The sequence below is a fragment of the Callithrix jacchus genome, chromosome 20 (assembly GCF_049354715.1).
Source record: "Callithrix jacchus isolate 240 chromosome 20, calJac240_pri, whole genome shotgun sequence".
NCBI lineage: Eukaryota > Metazoa > Chordata > Mammalia > Primates > Cebidae > Callithrix > Callithrix jacchus.
This window is the reverse complement of record NC_133521.1, coordinates 39,790,282-39,802,535: the sequence shown is the minus strand read 5'-3', so window position 1 is coordinate 39,802,535 and position 12,254 is coordinate 39,790,282. Positions and strand designations below refer to the sequence as shown.

At 42.4% G+C, this 12,254-nt stretch overlaps 1 long non-coding RNA gene across 1 annotated transcript in view; it reads right to left on the bottom strand.

The window, feature by feature from the left end:
- Window positions 1–817: 817 nt before the first annotated feature.
- The window catches only part of LOC103789530 (uncharacterized), a 79,231-nt gene continuing 67,794 nt past the window's right edge, over window positions 818–12,254 (bottom strand). Inside the window, exon 6 of the long non-coding RNA XR_013530528.1 lies at window positions 818–3,134. This is a non-coding gene — a long non-coding RNA (uncharacterized LOC103789530). The remainder of the gene's footprint in view (window positions 3,135–12,254) is intronic.

Below are 12,254 nucleotides of genomic sequence, written 5' to 3'. Positions count from 1 at the left end.
TAAAAATTTCAAGTGTTCAATTATCATATGAGTCTGGATATGGCGGTTCACGCCTATAATCCCAGTGCTTTCGGATCTGCCCAAGGCGGGAGGATCACCTGAGGTTGGGAATTCAAGACCAACCTGACCCACATAGAGAAAGCCCATCTCTACTAAAAATACAAAATTACCCAGCCGTAGTGGCACATGCCTATAATTCCAGCTACTCAGGAGGCTGAGGCAGGAGAATCGCTTGAGCTCTGGAGGCAGAGATTGGAGTAAGCCAAGATCGCACCACAGTACTACAGACTAGGCAACAAGAGTGAAATTTTGTCAAAAAAAACAAGGCCGAGGCGGGTGGATCACGAGGTCAAGAGATCAAGACCATCCTGGTCAACATGGTGAAACCCCATCTCTACTAAAAATACAAAAAATTAGCTGGGCATGGTGGCGCGTGCCTATAATCCCAGCTACTCAGGAGGCTGAGGCAGGAGAATTGCCTGAACCCAGGAGGCGGAGGTTGCGGTGAGCCGAGATAGCACCATTGCACTCCAGCCTGGGTAACAAGAGCAAAACTCCATCTCAAAAAAAAAAAAATATGAGTCATGTGAGGCTAATAGCTACTATATTGGACAATGCAGGTGAAGAACATTTCCATCATTGTAAAAAGTTCTATTAGACAGCACTGTCCTGTGTCTCTACAGTACAGCTCACTTACCTTGACCAATGTAAGTATAGTATAAGAGTCTCTGCTCCTCGTAGAGACGCCAAAGGACTACAGATTCCAATGGAATCCAACTAGAACACAAGTGCATGACGCAGCCCATCATTCATTTAACATAAAAGTTGTATTCATGTACAAAGTACTGGTAACGTGATCTTTCTAATGCTAGGGATGCATTAGTGAGCTCGTATCACTGAACGAAACTGGGCAGGGAGCCCCTGGCTGAAGCCTCGGGAAGCTCAGAAATGGATGGGTTTTGTGCCCTGACCCCTGCTAATGGGGCCTTTAGCTGGGAATGCTGGTGACATTGGAATCCTGGGTTAGCTGGGTGCTTCTAAGCCCCAAACATTCATTTGAGGCCTCCTGCCTTCTGACCTGCCCTGAAACTGCTTCTTTCTCCCCTGTGGCTGACCTTTCTCCTGCTTTGCTCCTTCCAAGCTCGCAGTCCTATAGCTCTGCTCCCCTGGCCTTCCTGGGACAGACCCTATCTCGGTTTTCATTCCCCTCTCTGGCCTTTCCCTGCTGTCCTGGTTGTGCCCACTAATCAGAGATGGACTCCCTTGCTCCTTAAAGATGCCCTCAGAGTTCTTAGAGCTTCCTTCCCCATCCCTGGAGCACATTTCTTTGGTGTTTTAAGAAAAAAATAAGTCAAGGTGATGATCAGCCCTAAGTTATGGGGGGCACCAACAACATGTTAAGTCCTGAGTAGATGCTTGATTTCTTCCAGTTCCCACAGCTGTCTTCTATGAATGTCACCCTCATGTTACAGGTGAGGAAACAAACTCAGATAAAATAAGTAGCCTCAGCTATACAGCGAAGAAGTGACTGAGTTGGGATAAACAAAGGTCTTTTACTCTAAAGTCAACAGTCTTCCTACTATATCTTAACTTCAGTTCTCTCCTGCGATTTCTGTAACTCGAGGTTCCAATGGCCTCAAAGATTCCTCACACTTAAAGATGTCTCCTTACTCTAGACCTCTATCAAACATACAGTCCTTTCTTTCACAAGAAGATTCCAATGACAGATAATAGTTTAAAGCCTGATTCCACTCAGAGAGATTCATATTTCAACTAAGCCAGGTGTAAGCAAGCCATGCTTATGAGGCAAATCTCACCCACTCCCTGTTTTTGTATGACCCATGTGCTAAGACTGCTTTTTTACATTTTTTTAAGGTTGGAAAACATCAAAGAAAAAATAATATTTTGTAACGTGAAAATTATATAAAATTCAAATTTCAGTGTCCATACATAAAGGTGTATTGGAACATAGTCATGCCCTTTCATTTACATGTCTACAGCTGCTTCTGTCCCTCAAAGCAGAGCTGAGTAATTTCAAAAGGCATTGTATGACCTGCAAAGCCTAAAATATTTATTATCAGGACGTTGACAGAAAATGTTTACAGACCTCTAAATTATGCTAAGGATGTCATGTTCTGACAGTGAAATCTCTGTCACTGATCATGATGGAAGCAGAATATGTTAGACTGACATCACACGGTCATCTAGGAGTTGATGGTGTAATTCTCCCAGTCCCTGGGTTGGTGACATAGCGAAGAAGGGTTCCATGGAATGCTTTTAGTAATATTGATTGGGTAGGTATAAGGGAGGTATTCTGACATCCTCAATGATACAAACTATATTAAGTAGTTTGTATTATAATCTGATCATACCAGACACAACTTCAAACCTAAGCAACACTTCAAAGCAAATCATATTGGGAAGATGCCGGGACTGAGTATTAATATTAGTAACCAAGGAGAGTTATACAGCCAATTAGGCCAAGAAACATGCAACAGTTCTGAGGTCTTACCAACACGGCAGCATCTGCTCATGCACACATCATTTTTTTTTTTTTTTTTGAGATGGAGTTTTGCTCTTGTCACTCAAACTGAAGTACAATGTGGCGTGATCTCAGCTCACTGCACCCTCCACCTCCTAGGTTCAAGTGATTCTCTTAACTCAGTCTCCCAAGTAGTTAGGATTACAGGTACCCACCACCACGCCCAGCTAATTTTTGTATTTTTTTGGTAGAGACGGGGTTTCACCATGTTGGCCAGGCTGGTCTCAAACTCTTGACTTCAGGTTATCCGCCTGCCTCGGATACAAAGTGCTGGGATTACAGGTGTGAGCCACCCTGCCCAACCCACACGTCATTTTTGTCAGCATCATAACTCTTTCACCTGGGCACTACCTTTCATCTTCTAAGCCCATGACCACTGCAAAGAGAACAGTTATACTCTGACCCCAAAAAAGATATTTTTTTAAATTGTACCTTAACTTCTTTCCAACAAGGATAAACCAGAGAAGCAAGCATCCCTCTGCAATCCCTTTCACCCTGGCTCTCACTCCATTCTCATCAGCAAACATCAAGAGAAGTGATCAGGTCTCCCACTATGTCTCATTACTCAGACGTGAAGGTGGGTATCTTCTTCCTTCCGTTGGCAAAATATGAGAGATAATAGAAATGTTTTTTGTTGTTGTTGTTTTTTTTTTTTTGGTTAACTAAATTTAATGCTTAAGTACCACAACCACCCTTAGCCTAGATTGCAATGTCCTAGAATTAGGATTGTAATGTCCTAGAATTACGTCCTAATTATGCCCTAATTCTAGGACTCTTCAATCTGCCTATCTCCACAACATTACTCTCGATGTCTTGTTCCTACTTCAATAATTCTTTTAATATGCAACTTTCAGTGTCATATACCTTAAATGATTTGTTGAGGTAAGAAGAGCATAAGAAATAAAAAGATTATATGTGTATACACAAATGTATATAATAAACAATATCATACCTAATAAAAAATAACCATTTACTGTGCACTTGCATGAGCCAACCTCTCTGCTAGGTATTTTATATACACCATATCAGTTAATTCCTTCACAAACCTCTATCTTATTGTCAGTCAACGAGGATGATTCATTATGAGAGCCTAATTGCAACTCTGAGTCAGAATTTCCAAGGTCAAGCCAGGACTTCAGGCAGAAATTGGTTGCAGAGTCCAGCAAGAGACACTACGTCTACGAGGACTTCTCAATTCACCAGGTGCTCAGAACATGTACAGATGTCAGATAAGTGTGAAAACTGGGGAGCAAGCTGGAGATACTACCCTGTGGCCAAGGAGCATGGACAGGGAAAAGCATTCCTTTAAACAGCAAACATTTACAAAACATCTCCCAACTCAAGGAGTTTAGAGTTGGACAGAGAATATTACAGCTTTCTACTACATAAAGTACAATGGAATACTATAGGTAAACTGCTATGAGAATTCAGTATCCCTTCAGCTCTGGGGGAAATAACAGATGGGGAATCAAGGAATTCAACAGCCACTGATTTAAGTGTCTAATATGCAACAGATCCTCTGGTCAATGGGATATAAAGATGAATGAGACACTGTCACACCACTGCTCACCATCTAACAAAGAATATGTACAAGGGAAGACTTCCTGGGGAAAATGTCACCAAAAGTGAGTCTTACATACCCACGTGCATGGTAGCATTATGTGCAATAGCCAAAAGGTAGAAGCAAACCAAACATCCATCAGCAGATGTATGGATAAATAAAATGTGGTATATCCATACAATGAGATATTATTCAGCCATATAAAGGTAGAAGCAAACCAAACATCCATCAGCAGATGTATGGATAAATAAAATGTGGTATATCCATACAATGAGATATTATTCAGCCATATAAAGGAAGAAACTTCTGATACATACCACAACATTGCTAAACCTTGAGGACATTGAGCCAACTGAAATAAGCCAGTCATACACAAAAAAAGACAAACACTGTGATTTTACTTATATGAGGCACCTAGAATAGTCAAATTCATAGAGACAGAAAGTAGAATGGTAGTTTCCAGGGTCTGGGGATAAGAAAGATGGGGAGTTCATGTTCACTGGGCATAGAGTTTCAGTTTTGCAAGATGAAAAGAATTCCACAGATAGATGGTAGCACAAGAATGTAAATGCACTTAATGCTGCTAGACTGTACAGTTAAAATGCTAAATTGTATTACCGTGTATCCTACCACAATTTTGTAAATTTTTTTTAAAGTGAGCTGTAATGATCAAGTCACTTTTGGACTTTTCAAACACAGAACCAAGGAGACATAAATAAAAGTCAGAATTAAGAATGATCACAAGCCTAAGAAAGTAGTCAAGAAGCAAGGATCTGAGGGTAGCAAGGGATTCCTGCGAGCATGCAACCTCCATGCCTGCTACAGCTCCTTAGAGCATGCAACCTCCATGCCTGCTACAGCTCCTTAGTTCAGGCTGTGGACTTTATGTGGAATCTATTTAGGAGGAAATGGTCCTGGGTTGGGCCTTGCTGAAGAAAGTGAAGAAAATACCAGTTTAGATGCAGGGAAGCAACAATATCCAGGCCACCTTTTATAAAGTCATCACTTGGGAATAGTGGGGTTTTGCCCAACTCACTCTTTGTCCCTTTGTACCAATGACTTTAAGATTGGCAGTTTCAGGCCGCTCCCACAAGGCACCATCACCCACCATAGCATTTCACAGAAGTGTGGAGAAAGCATGAGCAGAAAAGACAAAAGTTCTCCTCTCTTCACCCATGATTCATGGAAAGGTCCCAAAGAGCTACCTAAGGTATTTGGACACACTCTGCAGGGATTTGTAGCCCATAAGGGCTCCAGTGAAATCAGAGCCCGAGACAAGGACTTGGGTGCATATGCTTCACTTAGAGGTGATCACAGATTGTTAAAGAAAGGAAGTGAGGAGGCCAGCACAGTGGCTCGTACCTGTAATCCCAGCACTTTGGGAGGCTGAAGTGGGCAGATCACGAGGTCAAGAGATCAAGACCATCCTGGCCAACGTGGTCAAACCCCATCTCTACTAAAAATACAAAGATTAACTGAGTGTGGTGGCACACACCTGTAGTCCCAGCTACTTGGGAGGCTGAGGCAGAATAACTGCTTGAACCCAGGAGGTGAGGCAGAGGTTGCAGTGAGTCAAGATTGTACCACTGCACTCCAGCCTGGCAACACAGTGAGACTCAAAGAAAGAAGAAAGAAAAGAAAAGAAAGGAAGGGAGGGAGGAAGGGAGGGAGGAAGGGAGGGAGGGAGGGAGGAAAAGTAAGGAAGCAGAGAAAGAAAGAAACAGGGAAAAGCGGAAGACCAAGTCAGGACGCATACCTGGGGTTAGAGCTATTTGGCCAAAGAGGCTCAATTTATCTGGGAACTCCAGAGAGGAATACCGAATATCTCCCAAAACTATCAGTATGAAAGACAAAGGGCTGGAGCATCCTTCCACAAACTCTCATCCTCTGTTGGTTAAGGAATGGCCTTAGGGGCATTCACTCCCTGACATTCCCAGGAAGGCTTTGCCTGACCCAAGCAGACTCTGGCAGCTAAGATAAACTCTGAGGGCAGAAAGCAGAAAGGAACTCCACACTTCTATGCTTCTAGTAGGTTGCTACCAAATGAATCTGAGCTTTCCTAGAAGTGTCCCCCATAGCCATGGCTAAAATCAGAAGTAGACATGAGATATGGGGCACCAAAAGTGTCTGTACATGGACCTGTGGGGTCCTAGGATAATTTAAGGAAGATCAAGATAGTTGCAACGTATGGTGACTTGTGACATTTTATTACTCCCATAAAGCAACAGAGTTGGAGAAGGGACAGGGTTCTTTAACAGGCATTTTAAGCCTATCTCAAAAATGTATATCATTGAGACCCTAAGAACTTACCAATCCCAAAAAACTTCTTCCACAAGGACAAGACTACACAAATGCCCTAAACGCAGCTACTCCCAGCAAAGTAACACGACCACTTATAATAGGACAAAGTCATGGAGAATGTTGTCAGATGTCACAAGGTATGTGGAAGCCATGAGAATGCTCCTCCTAGCCCTCCACCTAAAGGAATCAGAATTGACCATGGGCTCCAGATGTTCTGAACTCAAACACATGGATACGTTTGTGCCAAGGCCATACTTCCATGGGTTGTGGGTTGCTCTCTGCTGATTACCGGGTGCAGCGGGGATTCGAAGGCAGGTCCAGTCGTGGGAGATGCAGAACTCCCCTGACGAGGAGTTTGGCTCAAGAACTTCCCTATGGCCTTGCAGAACCTTCAGTAGACTACTCCACCCTTATGCTCTACCCAGCCCACCTTCCTCGCCTCCTTCATTTCCGGGGGCAGACTCGCATGGCAATGTGGCAGCTCTCCTAGTGTTAGGAAACTCCCTCTCCATTTTCTCTCACAGACTCTTCCCCTAATGAAACTCTTGCATATTCAATCCTGGCTTATCTGCTTCTCAGAGAACCTGAATTAACATGGGCTGCACTGAATAGTCCATGTGCCTATTTTCTCTTGTGAAATCTGGCTCATTCTCCCCCTCTTCTCATAAACATCTAAGAATAGTTTTCTCATTGTTTTCATACTTGGCCTCACCCCTATATTCAGATAAGTATCAATTTATACATATTTTACATACAACAGAGGAAATATATTTTTAATATTTCACAATAAGAAAAAGCTGATTACCTCCAGCATGTATTCTAATAATTTAGATGAGAAAATATTGGGAGTAGAGGGGTACTATAATATTGTTTGATCCTGTAGTAATTATGTCTTCAGATCTGCACTACTTTTGGAGGAACCCAGAATAATTTCCTAAAACTACAAACGAATTAGTTGTGCCAGGCACCAAGGTACACTGACCAGATCTCAAGTGAGTCTGCCAAGAAGAGTGTAGGCAGCTGGCAGAGCCTTAGGGGTGTACTCCAGTGATCAAGCCAAGGCCAAGGTCTCCCTGGGCAGCTCCCAGCCAATGACTGGACACGAAGCGGGTACTAGGGCCAGACAGTTTCTGTCTGACATATGCTGCTCTAATGGGTGATCTCTACTTTGGAGCTATGCATCAGTACAGTGAGACTTTCTCAGGTTTACTCTATAGACTGGGGCTCTTTTTAACAAAACCTCCTCCCTTCCCCTCTCTTTCCACAGATGTCAAATATTCACTGTGATCTGAAGGCCTTCAGATGCTGAAATTGAGCCCCAGAGACAGAGAGTACCTGCCTAATCTGTATCAACAAATCCATGGTCAAGCTAGAAAGAAAACATACATATCTCCAAGTTCCAAAGTACAGTGTTCCACCCACATCTTGCTGCCTCTGCACCCCCGTGAGGTGGCCTGTGGCTGATGTGATCACCACAGTCAAACATCTTATATACTTAGACTCAGCAGTTGTCTCACTAGGTGTTCAGATGGCCAATTACATGTCTTCACATCTCCATTTGCTGTACCATAAAATTTAGAAGACACTTGCCTCACATCAGCTCCCAGGGTGAGGAAGAATAAAGTACTTTTTGTAGCTGGAAGAAAAGCCATAAATAACACAGAATTGTGCAGTCAGCTTTCACTTATCAGGGCAAATGGATGGGTGCACTGGTGCAGATACATGGTCTGGGGTGTCGATGATTGCCAGCGCAGCACAGACACAAGAGACCAGAGGGACAAGCGGCTGGGGAGCTGGGAAGGAGCCCCAGATAAGCCTGGGAAGAGCCAGCCAATCTGAACCTGCCCTCTTAATAGGTACTCTTTCGAAAGGAAAAAGAGCATATGCAAGCAGTGTAGAAATATATGGTTTTTACATAAATGAAGAGAGGGATATTCAAGCTCTCTCAATATTACAGAAACACAAAATTAAACTTAATAATAAGATAGCATTATAAATTCTAGTTAGTAGAGCTCGATATGCAATATTGGTGAGGATATATAGAAACACTGTATTCTTGCAAATGTAAATTGTTCACATTTCTCCAGAGGACAATTTCATGATATATATCTATTTGCACAGAAACACAAATGCACAGGGTGATCATGATTCCAGTCACTGGAAACAGACTCAATGTCCACCATGAGAAGAAAAGTTAATAAATTGCAATTATATGCAATGATGATATGCAATGAAATGTGCTCATATGGAATAAAAAACCAACAACCAAAAGAAATTTGGCAATTTCCACTAAAATATAAAGTGTTCATAAACTTGGACTCAGCCATCCCACTTCTAAGACTTCATGAAGTTGTGTCTGGTATGATCAGATTATAATGCAAACTACTTAATATAGTTTGTATCATCGAGAATATCAGAATACCTCCCTCATACCTACCCAATCAATATTACTAGAAGCATTCCATGGAGCCCTTCTTCGCTATGTCACCAACCCAGGGACTGGGAGGATTACACCATCAACTCCTAGATGACCGTGTGATGTCAGTCTAACATATTCTGCTTCCATCATGATCAGTGACAGATTTCACTGTCAGAACATGACATCCTTAGCATAATTTAGAGGTCTGTAAACATTTTCTGTCAACGTCCTGATAATAAATATTTTAGGCTTTGCAGGTCATACAATGCCTTTTGAAATTACTCAGCTCTGCTTTGAGGGACAGAAGCAGCTGTAGACATGTAAATGAAAGGGCATGACTATGTTCCAATACACCTTTATGTATGGACACTGAAATTTGAATTTTATATAATTTTCACATGTTACAAAATATTACTTTTTCTTTGATGTTTTCCAACCTTAAAAAACGTAAAAAAGATGCAGGAGTGGGTTACTACTTTAAAAAAAAACTTTTTTGGCCAGACACGTGACATGGATAACCCTTTGATCCAATGAAGCCATGGATCCAATGAGTGCCAACATGCCAAGACAGCCTGGATTAGTGTTGCCAGTATATACTTACACTTTACATATTATAAAAAGTTATTTGTTGTTGATCTGAAATTAAAATTTAGCTGGTGTTCTGTATTTTATCTGGCAACTCTAGCCTGGTTCTATCAGGAATATTTTCAGTGCTCATGAGTGGGATTTCAATGTTACAAGAAGGTAATACCACAGGACAAGACCTCTATGATGCTCTCCTAATTGGAACATAAACTTTTATTGGCAGATTTACCCCTTCTACCACTCTCCCATCTCTTACGTGGATGGGGCTTATTGTGGAAAAGGGAGAGGGAAGTCTACATTTGGAAAATGTACTGGGAAATACTTTAACAAGAAAAAATAGCCTTTTCATTTGTATATAGCGCTTTCAAAACACCCTCCCTTATACCAATTCTGAGACATCTCATTGTCTGTTCAGGAAACATCATCACACACTAATATATTCTTAGATTTAGCAAAAGAGACACTTTCCTGGTTTCTGGTATTTCTCTTTGGGCTCCAAGGAGGTCACGGATATACCCCAGTGATAAAATTATGATCCTTCCCCTTTCTCTACTCTGTACCCCACCACTTCAACTGGTTAACAAAAAACGTATCTTTCCTGAAACTGAGTCATTGTCTTCTATCTCCCTCAGAGCTCTGTTCCTATTCAGTTTTATGCTATAGTTACGTACAACTTACGAATTTCCATGGTTTAAACTGTGAGCTCCCTGAGGACAGGGGTGTGCAGCCCTCCAATTCTTGGCCCCAGGTCCTGCCAATGGATTGCCCTCCATAAAAGTTTTTTGAATGAGTCCCGTTGGCTTTCTCATAAAGCTAAAAATGAGACCCCAGCTGGACTTTAACTTGACTCTACTAGGCTGTGATCGGAACAGAAAATGAAATGACATCAGTTTGGTCCAGAATCCCTGCCAGGGCTTACGGTTACAAAAACTACTGGTAACACTCTTTACAGTGCACTCTCAAAGGACTTTCTTTGGCCTCTGAATGTACTGGAGCTTTTGAAATGGATGCAAGCCCTTCCATGCCTGCTGGGTTCCCTTTTATAATCCACTGCAACCATTAATAAGAAAAAAGACGCTTGTATGCCACCACTTTAGACACTTTCTTATTCGGTACTAGGAATGGCCCCAGGAGGTGAGGCCTCGCACCTCTCAGGCAGGAGAGAAATAATAACCTTTTCATACTCCTTGTCCAGACTTGTGGAAGCCCAGGGTGGGAGTACAACCAATCCTACCCAGGTGCGAGATTCCAGACCAGCTCAGAATGAAAAACCTATTGCATAGGGGGCTTTAGCAGATAAAAGCACAAGTGCACAAAAGATACCGCACTCATCACCCTGGAGGCTTCAGGTCCAGCTGAGGCCCCATGTCCCAGTGAAAGCTTCCAGTGGTCCTTGAAGCTGTTCCCACAGTTTTATCTAGACCTCGTGCTGCCCAAATCACATAATCCTTCATGCCCAGGGGGTTGCTTTCTCCTCTTTCTGAGAAAAAGTCACAGGCTAAGTGATTCTGAGGAGAGAAGGCTTCAACCTGCAACATTCACCAACCTCACTCTCTATTCCAGTGTCTGTCTCTCCAGGAATTTATTAGGTTGGTGCAAAAGTAATTGTGGTTCTTGTCATTAATGGCTATAGTTATGATTTAAGAATTTCTATTTTTTAAACTGTGAGCTCTCTGAGGAGAGGGGTGTGCAGCTCTCCAATTTCTGGCTTCAAGTACTGCCAATGGATAGCCCTCCACAAAAGTTTTTTTAATGAGTCCTGTATGGCTTTCTGATAAAGCTAAAAACAAGACCCTAGCTGGACTTTAACTTGACTCTACTAGACTGTGCAAAGCAATTACTTTTGCACCAACCTAATAATTACACTTGTTATCCCAGCAGGAAAATACAACATCCTTTCAGTAATGGACATCAGCTGATTTGCCCGCCCTACATCCACCCCTTGTAATTTTGAGGCCGTCAGTCACAGCCCCCTAAGCCACTCCCCTTGGTGATGGCAAGGGTCCCAGGCCAGGCCAGTCATAATCCACCAAGCTCCTGGCAACAGCGACTAGGATAAGAAGAGAGCATGTGACTCCAGGTAGGCTGCCCAGAGCTCTTCCCCGGAACTAATGCACAGACATCACATAAAAGCAGGCATTCTCCTTCTGCGAGGGGTCACTGAGCTAGGATAATGGGAATCTGAGGCTGAAAGCAAGGACCTGCCTGCAAAGAGAAGCCAAACAAAGAAAACAGAAGAGAGATGAGGAATGGGAAGACATATATACATCTCACTGCCAAGGTTCTGTACCCTTTAGCTCTTCCCTTGATCTTACAAGCTACTCCACTGTCAATGTCCTCTTTTGCTTAAACTAGTTGACGTTGTGTTTTTATAGTTCACAACAAAAGAAGTCATGACTGATATTCTCTCTTATGTTCCTTCCAACTGGGAGAGACCCTTGAAGAAATACACCACCCCTCACCATAATCATTTCAAGATAAAAGAGAAGTCAGAAGAAAGAAGAATGTATAAAATCACATTCTTACATAATCTCTGTAGGGTATGGCTGTATCTAGCTGAGGGAATCTGTCCTGAATAATAAAATAAGTAATAACACAACAACTGGAACAATTAATATTTTGAAGCACAGCTGGCCATGGCCATGGAGAACCTGACTCTATCCCCCTGGTCAAACTGAATGAAGAGAAATGGATATAACTTTGATTACACTGAGTCAAATGAAAGAGCAGATCCAAAACATCACACAGAACTGAAGTATGAGGCTGCCATCTTGGGGCATTGCAATGGACCAAGTGAAAGTAAAGTAGTCTGAGAACTACCAGGAGAGAAGGAAAAACAGGCACTT